At 45.1% G+C, this 15,247-nt stretch overlaps 1 protein-coding gene across 1 annotated transcript in view; it reads right to left on the bottom strand.

The window, feature by feature from the left end:
* Nucleotides 1–13,796, bottom strand: part of LOC124613152 (peroxisomal acyl-coenzyme A oxidase 3-like) — a 323,979-nt gene extending 310,183 nt beyond the window's left edge. Inside the window, exon 1 of the mRNA XM_047141777.1 lies at nucleotides 13,729–13,796. The gene's annotated coding sequence lies outside the window, so the exon portion shown is untranslated. The remainder of the gene's footprint in view (nucleotides 1–13,728) is intronic.
* Nucleotides 13,797–15,247: the final 1,451 nt, after the last annotated feature.

Here is a 15,247-nt window from a genome sequence, read left to right as displayed (position 1 = left end):
AACTGTTATTACATGGGTATGGGTAAAGACTTGGCATCTAACAATATATCAATCACTTACAGTCAACCCACAATGAGGAAAAAAAGTTGTATGTCAGTGCCTATGGCAACAGAAGTAAACAAGCTATCAAGATCTCTATCGGAGGCACATCCACTTTAATGGTACAAACAACAGCAACATTATTCAAAGTAAAGGAATTGTGACTTTCATTAAACCCAAACAGTTTAGACTGTCATGATTTTTGACAAAAGGAATTCCAGTTGGTCATAGTACCAAGGCCAACAATGAATATTATTCACATGTTGGAATACTTCTTGGCACGTAAATCATGAGAAGACAAGACGACTACAGAGAAGATTTTTGGTGAGTGGTTTTTATACTGAGGGGCGCTGTGATGGCTTCTGAAGGCAAGACTCCATAAGCATTGCTGGGACACTACAGCAGTTGGTGTGCAAGTTAGGTGAGCTCTGCAGTGTACCACCTCCAGAAGTTGTACATAGTTCCTGTTGACCTGCCAGCAAGAGACACCTTTGCTTAAGAATTTCTTGCTGGAAGTGGACAATGACTGTCCATGGGTGATTTTGTGGACAGTCTTCCATCTGACAGGATATGTCAATACACAGAATTGTCGAATATTGGCAATGGAAAATCAACCAGTACCACTTCATCCTGAAAAGGTCACTGTGTGGTGCCCCTTTTAGAGCATCATTTATCATAGCGCCATATTTTTTCGAAGAGACAGGTGCTTCCGTCCCTGTTACCCGTACCATCACTGGTAAGCACTATGAGTATCTTTTGGGCAACCACGTCAGTTCAGCTCTCGAACAGCGTAGATTTGTGTATGGGATCATCTTTATGCAAGATGGCTCACTTTGGCACATTATAAATTCAGTTAAGCAGTTGGTGAAGCGTCATTTCTGAAAAGCTAGAATTATCAGCCGCCATTTCCCTACAGCCTGGCCGTCCCGATCACCTGATCTTAATCTGTGTGACTTCCGGCTGTGGGGCTAAGATGTGTTCAATGTCCCGATTGAAAACTTAGCTGCATGGAAGGCACGCATTACGCAACACATTCTGAACGTGACCCTGGAAACACTTCAATCAGTTGTGGAACATGCTGTGCTAAAATCATGCCCGCGGTGTGCTACTAGACATTCGCGTGAGAATTGCCCGTCACGCCAGGCTATATGTTTTTTCTGTAATAAAAAAGGCCATGTTCAGAGTGTTTGCCAGAAAAAGCTCAGATCGGACACTCACAACCATTCCAGGCCCTTTGCTTCGCGCCGAACCAAGGATACTCAGGCTCATGAACCTTCGCCCATGGAAATTCATGTAGTTCATTCCACTCCGCCCAGTGCCACTCTCTCTAACAGTGACTGTGTTCGTCCCACAAATAGTGTGCGTCGACATCGCCGGAGATCCCGTCAAGTCGCAAGTGATTCTGTACCAGTGTCAGTTCACGTTGCACGAGACAGTCGCTCTTGTCGTCAACAGGACAATAAACTTTTTGTAGATTTGGACATTAACGGCAAAGTGATACCATTCCAGCCCGATACCGGAGCTGCAGTTTCACTGATCAATCAAGACACGTACAAACTGCTGGGCACACCTCCGTTGCGTGCCGCAACTGTTAAGTTAAATAGCTATTCGGCTCACAACATCCCTGTATTAGGACAGTGCAGCCTTCTTGCAACATACAAAGGACAAACAAAACTTGTGTCACTTTACGTCCTTCGTTCTTCTTCTGCAGTGAACTTGTTTGGTCTCGATTTATTTCAGTTGTTTAACTTGTCTATAGTAAATCAGGTCCTATCAGTGAACCAGACTGTGTCTTCAGACAGTGTTTCTCGTCTATGTGAAGAATTTGCAGACATTTTTGCACCTGGCCTTGGTTGCGCTAAGAACTATAAAGCACATTTAGAACTGAAAGTAAACGCGCAACCAAAATTTTTCAGAGCGCGCAATGTTCCCCATGCTTTGCGTGATGAGGTCACAAAAACATTACACGATTTGGAATCACAAGGTGTAATTGAACGTGCGCAGGCTTCTCTCTGGGCATCACCCTTAGTAATTTTGCCAAAACCTTCCGGAAAATTGAGACTTTGTGTGGACTTCAAGGCAACAGTGAATCCACAACTCGTGATTGCAACTTTTCCTTTACCCCGCCCGGAAGATCTTTTTGACAAACTGCGCCTGGGTAAATATTTTTCGAAGTTGGACCTAGCAGATGCGTACTTGCAAATACCGGTGGACGAAGAATCCCTGCGCGTTTTGGTGGTTAACACGCATCTTGGTTTGTATCGATTCACACGACTGCCATTCAGGTGTGCATCTGCCCCTGCATTGTTTCAGCAATGTCTACAAACTGTTTGTGCGTCGGTCCCTACTGCAGCAAACTATCTGGACGATATTGTGCTCTCCGGAAAGAAAGAAGAAGAGCATTTAGCCAATCTCAGAACATTATTTCAGGTCTTGTGACAAAATGGTCTTCGTTTGCGGAAGGACAAATGTGTGTTTTTTGCTCGGGACTTGCCCTGCCTGGGACATCTACTCAATGCCCAAGGCATACATCCCAGTCCCGAGCACCTCCGTGCAATACAAGACTTGCCATCGCCGCAGAATTTGAAGCAGCTACAGAGTGTGCTGGGAAAAATCAACTATTACCATAAATATGTGCGCCACGCCTCTTCCATTTCAGCTCCGCTTCATCGCTTACACCGTAAAGGTGTTCTGTTCATCTGGACGACGGAATGCGAACGCGCCTTTCGCCAGTTGAAATCAGCGTTGCTTTCCAATACTTGCCTTACGCCATTCGATCCCCAGAGGCCCCTTTTGTTGATGGTGGATGCATCGGATTTCGGGATCGGTGCTGTGCTTGCGCGCAAAGATGGATCGCACGATCGCCCTATTGCCTTTGCGTCCAAATTTCTCTCGTCTGCGCAAAGAAATTATTCACAGATCGAGAAAGAAGCATTGGCTCTCGTATTTGGTGTTACAAAGTTTCATGATTTCTTGTATGGTCGTCACTTTACCATCATCACAGACCACAAACCTTTGACATCGCTTTTTCATCCGAACAAGCCTGTACCTCCACGTACAGTGCAGAAATTCATTCGATGGTCTATTTTCCTCTCGCAGTACCGCTACGATATTTTGTATCGGTCCACTGCTAAGCACGGAAACGCCGATGCGTTGTCCCGTTTCCCTGTTGCTGGCGATAGGGCATTTGATTCCTCCGAACTTGCTTGCATGTTCATTGATGCGGAAACCGATGACGTGGTCCAGTCGTTTCCGATTTTCGTCGTGTAGCTACAGCCACAGCTGCCGACCCTGTCCTTGCTACCGTTCTGCGTTTTGTTGCTACGCAATGGCCCTTGTCAAAGTGATGGATTGGTGATCCGTTGGTTCGCCGCTTTTTTGCTCACAAGGACTTTTTGTTCGACGTGGTGTTTTGCTGTTGCGTTCTGATAATGATCAGTCCAGGGTCGTGGTCCCACGTTCGTTACAGTCCTCTATCTTACGGCTTCTCCACCAAGGACATTGGGGTATAGTGAGAACAAAACAACTTGCTCGTCAGCACTGTACTTGGTTCGGAATCGATGCCGCGATTACGAATATGTGCCCTTCTTGCATGGTGTGTGCCGAACAACAATCAGCCCTACCGCGGAAATTCTTTGCATGGCCAAAAGCCACTTCCCCTTGGCAACGCTTACACATCGATTTTCCTGGTCCATTCTGGAATGCTCGATGGTTGGTTGTGGTAGATTCATTCAGTAATTTTCCTTTTGTTGTCCGGATGTCTTCCACGACGTCGTCTGCCACCATCCAAGCGTTATCTGCTATTTTTTGCATTGGTCTTCCACAGACTCTTGTTTCTGACAATGGCCCACAATTCATGTCCGCAGAATTTCAGTCATTCTGCAAGGCCAATGGTATTCAACATCTGACGTCCACGCCGTTTTCGCCACAGTCAAACGGTGCCACTGAACGATTGGTCAGGACTTTCAAGTCACAGATGTTGAAGTTAAAACAGTCGCATTCTCGAGAGGATGCGTTATTGCTCTTTTTGTCCTCGTATCGCTCTTAGCCCCGAGATGGTCGCTCGCCGGCTGAGTTGCTCCACGGTCGTCATCATCGAACCTCGATGTCTTTGCTACATCCGCCGCATCAGGTTCCTGTGCAGCGGCAGACACCTGCTTTTGCTCCAGGCAACGTTGTCTCCTATCGCCACTATCGAGGTTCACGGCGTTGGCTCGAAGGGCGCATTCTTCGCTGCCTCGGACGCATTATGTATCTGGTTTTGGGGGCCTCTGGTGAGGTGCGCCGGCATCTCAACCAGCTGCGCCTCTGTCGTCGCATGGGATCTGCCACTCGCCGTCTGCTTTCAGCGATGGTGCCGTCCGGTCAGCGCCGTGGGGACGCATCTACTGGCTCGCCTCAGATCCAGGTGTTACCGACGCTGCCTTCCATTTTGCCACATGGCGACGCGCCGCAGCCGTCACCGCCGCCGCCGCCTGTTCTCCCGCCGGCGACGCCGGCAGTGGACGCGTCGCTGCAACCGCCGGGTGCCTCCCTGGGTCACGCGCCGCCGATCGCTTCCCGTGGCCAGTTGTCCTCCGACATGGAACTCTTGCCCGCTTGGGACCATATGTCGTCTTCGCCCGTCGAGTGCCCCGGCCCGATGGAGGTCGACCCTTCGGCCCCTCCTGTCTCTCTACGGGCGCATACACCACATGTTGGCGTGCACCCTGGAGCAGGTTTCCATGCGTTTCCTAGCTCCCCGCGGTCCGAATGGCAGGGTGCGGGTGGCACAGCTTCGCCTGTTGTTAGGCTCCCTACCTCATCGCATACGTCAACATGGGGTCCTCCCCACGGTGGGTGGACGCCTTATAACACAACCGTACGCCGATTTGCGGGGGAGGAATGTGGTGTCACCGCCAGACATCACACTTGCTAGGTGGTAGCCTTTAAATCGGCCGTGTTCCGTTAGTATATGTCGGACCCGCGTGTCGCCACTATCAGTGATTGCAGACCGAGCGCCGCCACACGGCAGGTCTAGAGAGACTTCCTAGCACTCGCCCCAGTTGTACAACTGACTTTGCTAGCGATGGTTCACTGACAAAATACGTCCTCATTTGCCGAGAAGATAGTTAGCATAGCCTTCAGCTACGTCGTTTGCTACGAGCTAGCAAGGCACCATTATCAGTTGCTATTGATCTGGTTAATCATGTACCGTCAGACCGACGTTCACCATTTATGGATTAAAGTTAAGTATTCCACGAACTTCGTCCGTTTTTTTCTAAAGTCTAAATTCCTTGTCCTGTTCCAGACTTCACGCCAGCCTGCGTGAGCTAAAACACGTGCCTTTCGGCTTCCTCTAATATTCCTGGGTTGGCTGTCCTGTCAATCCACAACAGTTTTAAATCTCTGAGTATTTGCATAGCCGAACGTGTAGCACACACATCATGGCCAACGATGTTTGTTGCATGCCACCTCCACGATACTGCAATTTACTTCACCGGTGCCCTGAGACGTTATGCCGTCGGTCACCATGGCGATGGTGCGCTGTCCAGCCTTCACGCTTCTACGTGGGAGAGATGCCAGTGAGACTCAAGCGGTCCAACTTTGACAACGGCTGCTACGTTCACTATTCGCAGAGCCATTTGGCCCCCTTGTATGTCACCAGCAATAATAATTCTGTAATTTTGTTATTTGATACAAGCGAGAACGATCCACTGGTTACTTGTTCGTACCTTAATTTAATGTAGTTTTTATTATTACCTCCCTAGATTAAGTACACTTAAATTAAATTTTAAATTACAACCATCACTAAAGGGAATCTATAAATCACTTTCGAAATCTACCAGATATCCCTTATGCAATTGTTGTCGGAGATGGAGCACAGATTACTCGTAGCTGTATTATAATCTCTCTCATAATGCGACAACATGCTCGTATCTTATTTGTATCGATAACGTGGGATGTAATGATTACATTTCTCTTAAGAATATGACGATTGCGAAGTCTAGAGAGGAGGTATGACTTTTCCTCCTCAGGCAACCGTTTACGAGCCGTTCGACTGGGCGGAGTGGGGGGGGGGGGGGGGGGCACCGTCAAGTCAGAGTCCGTGCTCGGAACAATACACCCATCACTGAGTGGTGGACATGATCATCTGAAATGGTTTCATGAGCGTCAAAATTAGCTTTTGTTACAGTATGACCGCACAGAGCATCCACGGCTGTAAGAAGCTAGTCTGAATTTCACGCCTTGCCCAGTACCCAGTATTCTCCAGAGGAAAACACGTCCCATGAGAGGGAGAGCAGGCCTACTAGACTTCGCCGAATGTTTACATTAGCTGGTAGCATATCTTTTGTTCTCTTTGAATCACTGAAGCTTCATCATTGTAATCAGTATTAATATGTCAGAAACAACATGTGCAGTAGCCGATTGCAAAGATCAGCAGCTGTCTGTTAATAAACAAATTCAGGGAGAGGTTACAAAACTGCTGTCTCCATTTGTTTCCCTCGATCAGGAAGTAAGTCATATTAATAAAGAACGAGGAAGTGGTGGTCAAATTGAAATCACGGTCAACACCTCAGGGCAGGCGCTGGCAACCGAAATTGCGAAAGCGTCTGGTGCTGCTCCAGGTAAGACGCGAAGTAAAATACCGACGCAACCAAATGAGAATGTAGCTCATAATCAAGGGAAGGGAAAATCCGGTAAGGGAGACTCAAGCCCAAAGAATGTTCGGTATGAAACGGTCCTACACGAACCACTGGAGTAAAAATCAGAAAGTTTACCAGGAAATCAGTTTGCTTGCGGTACAAGAGAAAACATCAGAAGTAGAAAAAAATGGGACAGTACTAATAAACTGATTGAAGGGTTATTCCATGTTCAGCCTTCCCGAGAAAACTGTTATAGATTAACTGAACCCTGAACCACAGGAAACTAAATTAGTTCATTAAAACAATCACATAGTGACAGCAAAATGGAGTCTAATTTTGTCCCCACTATAAACATAAATAAAATTACGTCCGGTTTGTAATTATCAGCCCTTAAGGAATTTTTGTACGAATCCATGACTGATATTGCCCTGTTACACGAAGTTCTAATTTCGGATGTAGTAATTCCCGGTTTTGTCAGTTACGTAAATGTGTCTCCCGAAACAAGTGTTGGAACAGCTGTTTTGGCGAGGGAAGGGATTACAGTAAGCGAGGTGGAACGACTGGAATCCGGAAGGGGAATAGGACTAAATATCTATGATGTGACTATCATCAACTTGTATGCCCCTTCAGAAAGTTCTCACCGAGCTGACAGGGCATGTTTTTTCAAAGATGACCTGATATACCGGCTGATCAAAAAGTCAGTACAAATTTGAAAACTGAATAAATCACGGAATAATGTAGATAGAGAGGTACAAATTGATACACGTGCTTAGAATGACATGGGGTTTTATTAGAACCAAAAAAATACAAAAGTTCAAAAAATGTCCGACAGATGGCGCTTCATCTGATCAGAATAGCAATAATTAGCATAACAAAGTAAGACAAAGCAAAGATGATGTTCTTTACAGGAAATGCTCAATAAGTCCAGCATTATTCCTCAACAATAGCTGTAGTCAAGGAATAATGTTGTGAACAGCACTGTAAAGCATGTCCGGAGTTATGGTGAGGCATTGGCGTCAGATGTTGTCTTTCAGCATCCCTGGAGATGTCGGTCGATCACGATAAACTTGCGACTCCAGGTAACCCCAAAGCCAATAATCGCACGGACTGAGGTCTGGGGACCTGGGAGGCCAAGCATGACGAAAGTGGTGGCTGAGCATATGATTATCACCAAACGACGCGCACAAGAAATCTTTCACCCCTCTAGGAATATGGGGTGGAGCGCTATCCTGCATAAACATCGTACGTTCCAGCAGGTGTTTATCAGCCAGGCTGGAGATGATGCGATTCTGTAACATATCGGCGTACCTCTCACCCATCACGGTAGCAGTTACAAAACCAGAATCACGCATTTCCTCGAAGATAAAAGGCCCATACCGTGACTTTCTCGTCGTGCAATGGAGTTTCCACGACAGTTCTAGGATTTTCGGTAGCCCAAATTCTGCAGATGCGGGCGTTGAGAGACCCCCGGATCGTGAAATGAGCTTCGTCAGTCCACAACACGTTACTCAACCAATCGTCATCTTCCGCCATCTTTTGAAACGCCCACACCGCAAATGCCCTCCGCTTCACTAAATCGCCAGGTAACAGTCCATAATGCCTACGGATTTTGTACGGGCAGCATCGGAAGGTACGCCTCAGTGCCAACCAAACAGTAGTGTATGGAATGCCGGTGCAAAGTGAGACTGCACGAGCGCTGACTTCCACGTGCATAGACGAACCCGCTACAGTCTCCATTTCTTCCTGAACTGTCTCAGCAGCTTTACGGCTTGTGCTCGGTCAGCCACTACGGGGTCTATCGTCTAAACAACCCGTGGCTTCGAACTTCGAAATCATTCTCGCCACAGCTGCATTTGTCAACGGACCTTTACCCGTTCGAATCCCCTTCCTATGGCGATAGGATCATAACGCTGAACTAGCACATTCCCCATTCTGATAATACAGCTTCACTAAAAGCGCCTTTTCAGGTAACGTCAACATGCTGCTACGGCTGGCGCATCTGATTCTCTCTCTCATTACAGCTCCTTTTACACACGATTGTCATGCGCAGTTACTGACGTTTTGCTGTCCAGTGCCATCTGTCGGACATTTTGTGAACTTTGTTCTTTTTTTTGGTTCTAATAAAACATCACGTAGATTATATATTTCTAAAAATCTTGAAACTTTCGTGACAAAATTTGAAACCATTCCTGTGTACTTTTCAGACCATTCAAGTGTGTTAGCTTGCATAAATCTAACAAGACAGTCAGTTCGCCGATTCACGATTCAGCGGAATTTGAACACTTTCTTGTTAGTACATAATGATTTAGAAGACCTGATTAAAGAAACACGGGCAATATGCCTGCGTGCTCGTTGTGGATATGCCAATGCTATCGACTGGTAGGTTAATATGGCGAAGCCAAAGTTGAGGAAGCTTCTTATTCAATACAGTACCCAGAGCGTAAGAGAAATGAAATGCACTATAGAATATTATTGTTCCGTTTTGAGAGATCTATAATATCAAGTCTCAGCAGGTTCCTCACTTTGGATAGTAGACATCCAAAAAGCCAAAGCCAAGTTACTCAATATCAAGAGAAGTCAAATGGAAGGGTTGAAAATAAAAACGAAGGCAAATTCGGTGTCAGAAGATGAAACTACTTCCCTGTATAATTTAGTGAAGCATACGAAAATCGGAAGAAGGACTTTTATTGATGAAATTCGAACAAAGCACGGTACGATACTCAAAACCCAGCAATGTATCATGGACGTGATTTATCGCTATTGTTGTGATCTAGATTCTATACATCAAAGTAGTGATGCTTCCTCGGAAGAATACCATGATATCCTAGCCTCACAGCTGACAGAAGATGACAACGAAAATTTTCTCGAGGTTGTCAGTGTAGAGGACGTGTATGAGACTCTGTGCACCTCACCACCAAAAATATCCCCAGGACCTGATGGTCTGTCAGCAGAGTTTTACATCCGTTACTGGCCAATAGTAGGTGCGAAAATGACGGACATTGTAAATGAGGTTATTCATGGTAAAATGATTCCGGCTGAGATTAAGGAGACTAAAATCGTTCTGGCGCCAAAAAATAAAGGAAACAGAGATTTAAATAATTTTCGTCCAATTTCACTGCTGAATTCTGATTATTAATTAATAGCTAGATAAGTAAACAAGAGACTTTCATGCCTTACCGATACAATTGTTAATCAACATCAGAACTGCTCGCAAGGCAGAACCATTTTTCAAAATCTAGCAGATTCAGGGATATCATTGCAATAAAAACATAAAGTGTGCTTTATTTTTTTAAATTTTTTTTATGAAGAGTTCGATGTAGTAAATCATGAATATTTTTTACAGACATTGAAGAAAATAGGTTTCAACGATGGGGTCATACAGTTCAAGAATGGTTCAAATGGCTCTGAGCACTATGGGTCATCAGTCCCCTAGAACTTAGAACAACTTAAGCCTAACTAACCTAAGGACATCACACACATCCATGCCTGAGGCAGGATTCGAACCTGCGACCGTAGCGGTGACGCGATTCCAGACTGAAGCTCCTAGAACCGCATGACCACAACGGCCGACCGGTCATACAGTTGATTAAGAACATAGCAACTGGAATAAATGCTAAAATAGCGGTGAATTGTCAACAATTCAAGCCGATGCAAATACAACGAGCTGTTCCTCAAGGAAGTCCTCTGCCCATGTGGCTCTTCGCCATTTTGCTGGAACCTTTCCTCCGACATGTCCATGCTAGATAAAAGGCTTAACATTATCAGAACATAACACAGTTATAAGAGCATATGCTGACGATATAGGGGTCATTATAAGGAATAAAGACGAGGTAACCACGCTAGCAACAGTGATTGATTCGTACTGTAGAGCATCTGGAGCCAATGCAAACGAAAAAAAAAAGTAGAGGTTTTGATAATATCAACGTTGAGTGGGCAAAATTAGTCCGACAACATAAAACATTTGGGATCACCCTGGCGGCATGCCCTATGAAAATGACGGCTTTAAATTGGAAAGTTGCAGCAGATAAAGTGCAAGGAGCCATTATGAAGAATTTAACTCGATGTATGAACCAAGTTCAAAGAACAAAGTATGTCAACTCATGCATCCTTGCTAAGGCTTATTATACTGCCCAGCTGTTTTCAATACCGAGAATGATAGCGAGGAGAATAATGTCCAAAATCACCAACTTTTTGTGGAGAGGTGAAGTGTTCAGAATACCTGCTAAAGTAGCCACTTTAGATCTTAAAATGGTGGACTAGGATTAGCTGATATAACTGATAAAGCCTCTGCATTTTTTATCAAAAGGCAAGTTAATTTAATAAGAGACTCGCGAGAAAGCATAAGCAGCCAACTTTTCGTGATCGTTAAACCTCGAAGATTGCTTCCCCCGATTGACGTGCTGAATATCAACAGTCGTTTACAGCATCTCAGGATTTTCTGTGTTGGGTTTAGTTATGTAAGGGTCGAAGTCAGGCAGTCACGACACTTAACATCAAAAGCCATAATGAGGGAACGAATGAAAAGCGGAGGAAGGAACAAAATAGAACGAAAGTTTCCAAACATTGAGTGGACTGAGATTTGGAAAAACATTAGTTCTAATGTGCTCACGTCTAATACAAAAACATCATGGTACAAGACAGTCAACAACATAGTTAGCACCAATGAAACACTACGCAATCGGACTCTGTGAAACAAATTTATGTCAAAAGTGCCATCTAGTTGACACAATAATTCGTAGATGTACTTGCGGTGGTCACATGAATAGTTGGAAATGGATCCGGGAGCCAATAGCTCTGACTACAAGGACATCCCCAGAGTATATATCGCTGTCATTGATACACAGGCCTGAAGCACGCTATTTCCCAGAGGCAAAAAATAACGTTGTGTACTGGTTGCTGGGAAATTTTGTTGATTACGTCCTTAACAAATTGGGATCCGACAGCACCATAGAGTTCAAGGTACACATGCTATGTGAATTCCACAAAATTAGAAGGTACTCAAATCACAAGAAAAAGTTAGGTAATATGTTAAAATTTATATTTGAAAGAATGGGCACTGGTTAATATAAAAAAGAAGACTGTGTTGACAGTGATGTATTGTAGTTACCTCAAGGATATTATTGAAAATTTTACTGTATATTTTTGGGGTGTACTTTTTCTACTTCAGAGAGTAGCTTTTAAAATTTTTTAAGGTAATGTACAGAACTTATGTGACAGTCAGATTTTGTGTCTAATAGTGTCAAAACACAGTGACAGGATCGCTGTTATTATTTACTAATATTTGTTATACAGAATAAGCAAGTTCCTGACGCCAGAATCCGTAATTCATCTGCAACTTAAAACAGTTTAAGTCTGTCGCTGTTGTTGTTGTTCTGGTCTTCAGTCCTGAGACTGGTTTGATGCAGTTCTCCATGTTACTCTATCCTGTGCAAGCTTCTTCATCTCCCAGTACCTACTGCAACCTACATCCTTCTGAATCTGATTAGTGTATTCATCTCTTGGTCTCCCTCTACGATTTTTACCCTCCGCGCTGCCCTCCAATACTAAATTTGTGACCCCTTGATGGCTCAGAAGATGTCCTACCAACCAATCCCTTCTTCTAGTCAAGTTGTGACACAAACTTCTCTTCTCCCCAATCCTATTCAATACCTCCTCATTAGTTATGTGATCTACCCATCTAATCTTCAGCATTCTTCTCTAGCACCACATTTCGAAAGCTTCTATTCTCTTCTTGCCAAACTATTTATCGTCCATGTTTCACTTCCATACATGGCTACACTCCATACAAATACTTTCAGAAACAACTTCCTGACACTTAAATCTATACTCGATGTTAACAAATTTCTCTTCTTCGGAAGTGCTTTCCTTGCCATTGCCAGTCTTACATTTTATATCCTCTCTAAGTCGACCATCATCAGTTATTTTGCTCCCCAAATAGCAAAACTCCTTTACTACTTTAAGTGTCTCATTTCCTAATCTAATTACCCGACAACATTCCATTCGACTACATTCCATTATCCTCGTTTTGCTGTTGTTGATGTTCATCTTATATCCTTCTTTCAAGACATTGTCCATTCCGTTCAACTGTTCTTCCAAGTCCTTTGCTGTCTCTCACAGAATTACAATGTCATCGGCGAACCTAAAAGTTTTTATTTCTCCCCCATGGATTTTAATTACTACTCTCAATTTTTCTTTTGTTTCCTTCACTGCATGTTCAACATACAGATTGAATAACATCGGGGATAGCCTACAACCCTGCCTCACTCCCTTCCCAACCACTGCTTCCCTGTCATATCCCTCGACTCTTATAACTGTCATCTGGTTTCTGTACAAATTGTAAATAGCCTTTCGCTCCCTGTATTTTACCCCTGCCACCTTGAGAATTTGAAAGAGAGTATTCCAGTCAACATTGTCAAAAGCTTTCTCATAGTCTACAAATGCTAGAAACGTAGGTTTGCCTTTCCCTAATCTAACTTCTAAGATAAGTCGTAGGGTCAGTGTTGCCTCATGTGTTCTGATATTTTTACGGAATTCAAACTGATCTTCCCCGAGGTCGGCTTCTACTAGTTTTTCCATTCGTCTGTAAAGAATTCGCATTAGTATTATATTAAGTCTAGTACATTTAAAACATCTCGGTACTTGTTTTCCTATAGTCTTAAAGTGTATCTTTACGTCCATCATGTCAAACGTACATAACAGTGAGAAATATTAGAGTAAATGCCATACATCTACACATCAAAATATTGTATAGCGAGATCAGTAAGATATGGATGAAAAGTGTGTCTCGCAATCAACAAGATGAAGCATTCTTATATTGATTTTGTTAACGGTTATAGGAACTGAGTTTTGAGTTTTTGTATGAAAGTGTGTTTCGTTTTCTCCGCCACCTTCCTCTTTCGCAAAATTAATATGGAAGTCCATGGGAACGCCCTTACAGCATAGCACTACCCGACCGGCCTACGTCTGTGGCAGGGTGAGCAGCCGTTCCCTCGGATGACGGCGTATCGACTGTTGACCTGGTGTGATAAGGAGTGTTATTCGGGAGACTACGTGACACATGTACCTCGATCCACGTGACGCCGCACCCACTGCAGTCGTGACTGACGACGTCGTCGAGTCGACGCGGAAACGCGTAGGGGCCGACCGCTACGGAGACACGCGTTCGACGCCTCGCGTTGCGCGGAACACTTGCGCTCGTGCCGGCGCTGTACTGTGTAGCCGGACCTGCCGCACAGGTCGCCTGCCGCCTGCCCCGCTGCAGAGAGCGTTGAAGCCGCGCGCTCGCAGCGCCACCGAACGGCGTCGTCTCGCAGTGTCAGTCGTATAAATGTCTGAATACTCGCGTGGCGTGCCGTAGTGTAGAGCTCCGCAATGAAAGTGACGAGTCTTGGCACAGTCGAATGGACCAAAGCGTAAGCGTCACTTCCTGTCACAAAATGCGGGAAACAGCGATAGCGCCGCCTGGGAAGGTGGTGCGACTGCATGCAAAAGAACCAGTGAGTAAACGGAAGTTAGATGTTAGTGAAAGGCGTGTCATTCGTCTGGAACTCTGCTTCGCGTGAGAGAAGCTTTGAGACTAAGTTCAGCTACTCAGCAACAGGAACACCCAGTTCCCAGGCAGAGAAAATCCCCAACGTGGTCGGGAATCGAACGCGGGACCCCGTGATCCAGAGGCAGCAACGCTAGCCACCTTTTCTTTTTTTTTCGCTGATCTCATTTTGTTCGTTATTCTTCGTTGCATTTGTCCTGGGCGGACGTCCCATGGCAGCTGCTCAAGTTCATCGTTGATCCGTTCATTCACTTTCTTTTCTTTTTATTTCAGAAAATGTAACTGTAACTGGAGATATTACTTTGTACTACAATTATTAATAAAGTGTGATCCTTGATCCCTGTAACCGATAGATGTACATCTGGTAATCGGGGGGCTCAAGGATGCAACAGTTTGAAAAAAATCTAAAACATAGTGCCGCACTGCCCGCTTAGCGCCTAGCGAGTCGGTGACGCAACCCGCCCGACTTGGCTCGGCGCCAGGCCGGCGCACCAGCAGGCGCGCGCTGTCAGTGAAGACTACAGCGCGCGTACGCTGTAACGCCCGCCTGCTGGTGCCTGCAGAGTCTAAGTCCGTTATCAGCGCGTTACGCAATCAAGGTCACTCGCTCTCTATACAAGCGGGCAGTGCATGCCAGCGGAACCATTCCTCTGTGAGCTCTATCAGCAACAGCAGTGGAGCACTATGCCTCGTCGACGTGTGTATCGTCGATGCCGCCACCGCATGCCTGTCTACAAACATATTATTAGCCCGGAAAATAAACTTGGAGGAAATGGGACAGCTGAAGCAGTTGTATTAAATATTCTTCCGTGGCTGCAGGGTGAATTTTACTTTGGATGTCGCTACTGGAAATTCTGGTAGTGGTTGGTTCACGCTAGCCATTGTTCGTTGTGAGAATGCCTCACTTCCTGGACTTGAGTCATTCGCCCATCGAGATCTCATCGCCTGCAAGACCTGGCATTGTGGAATAGATCCTAATACTCAAAGTAGACCTAGTCATGTATATAGTAATATGCCATTTACATTGTATACC

The sequence above is a fragment of the Schistocerca americana genome, chromosome 4 (assembly GCF_021461395.2).
Source record: "Schistocerca americana isolate TAMUIC-IGC-003095 chromosome 4, iqSchAmer2.1, whole genome shotgun sequence".
Classification (NCBI taxonomy): Eukaryota; Metazoa; Arthropoda; class Insecta; order Orthoptera; family Acrididae; genus Schistocerca; species Schistocerca americana.
This window is presented reverse-complemented; position numbering and strand designations above follow the sequence as displayed.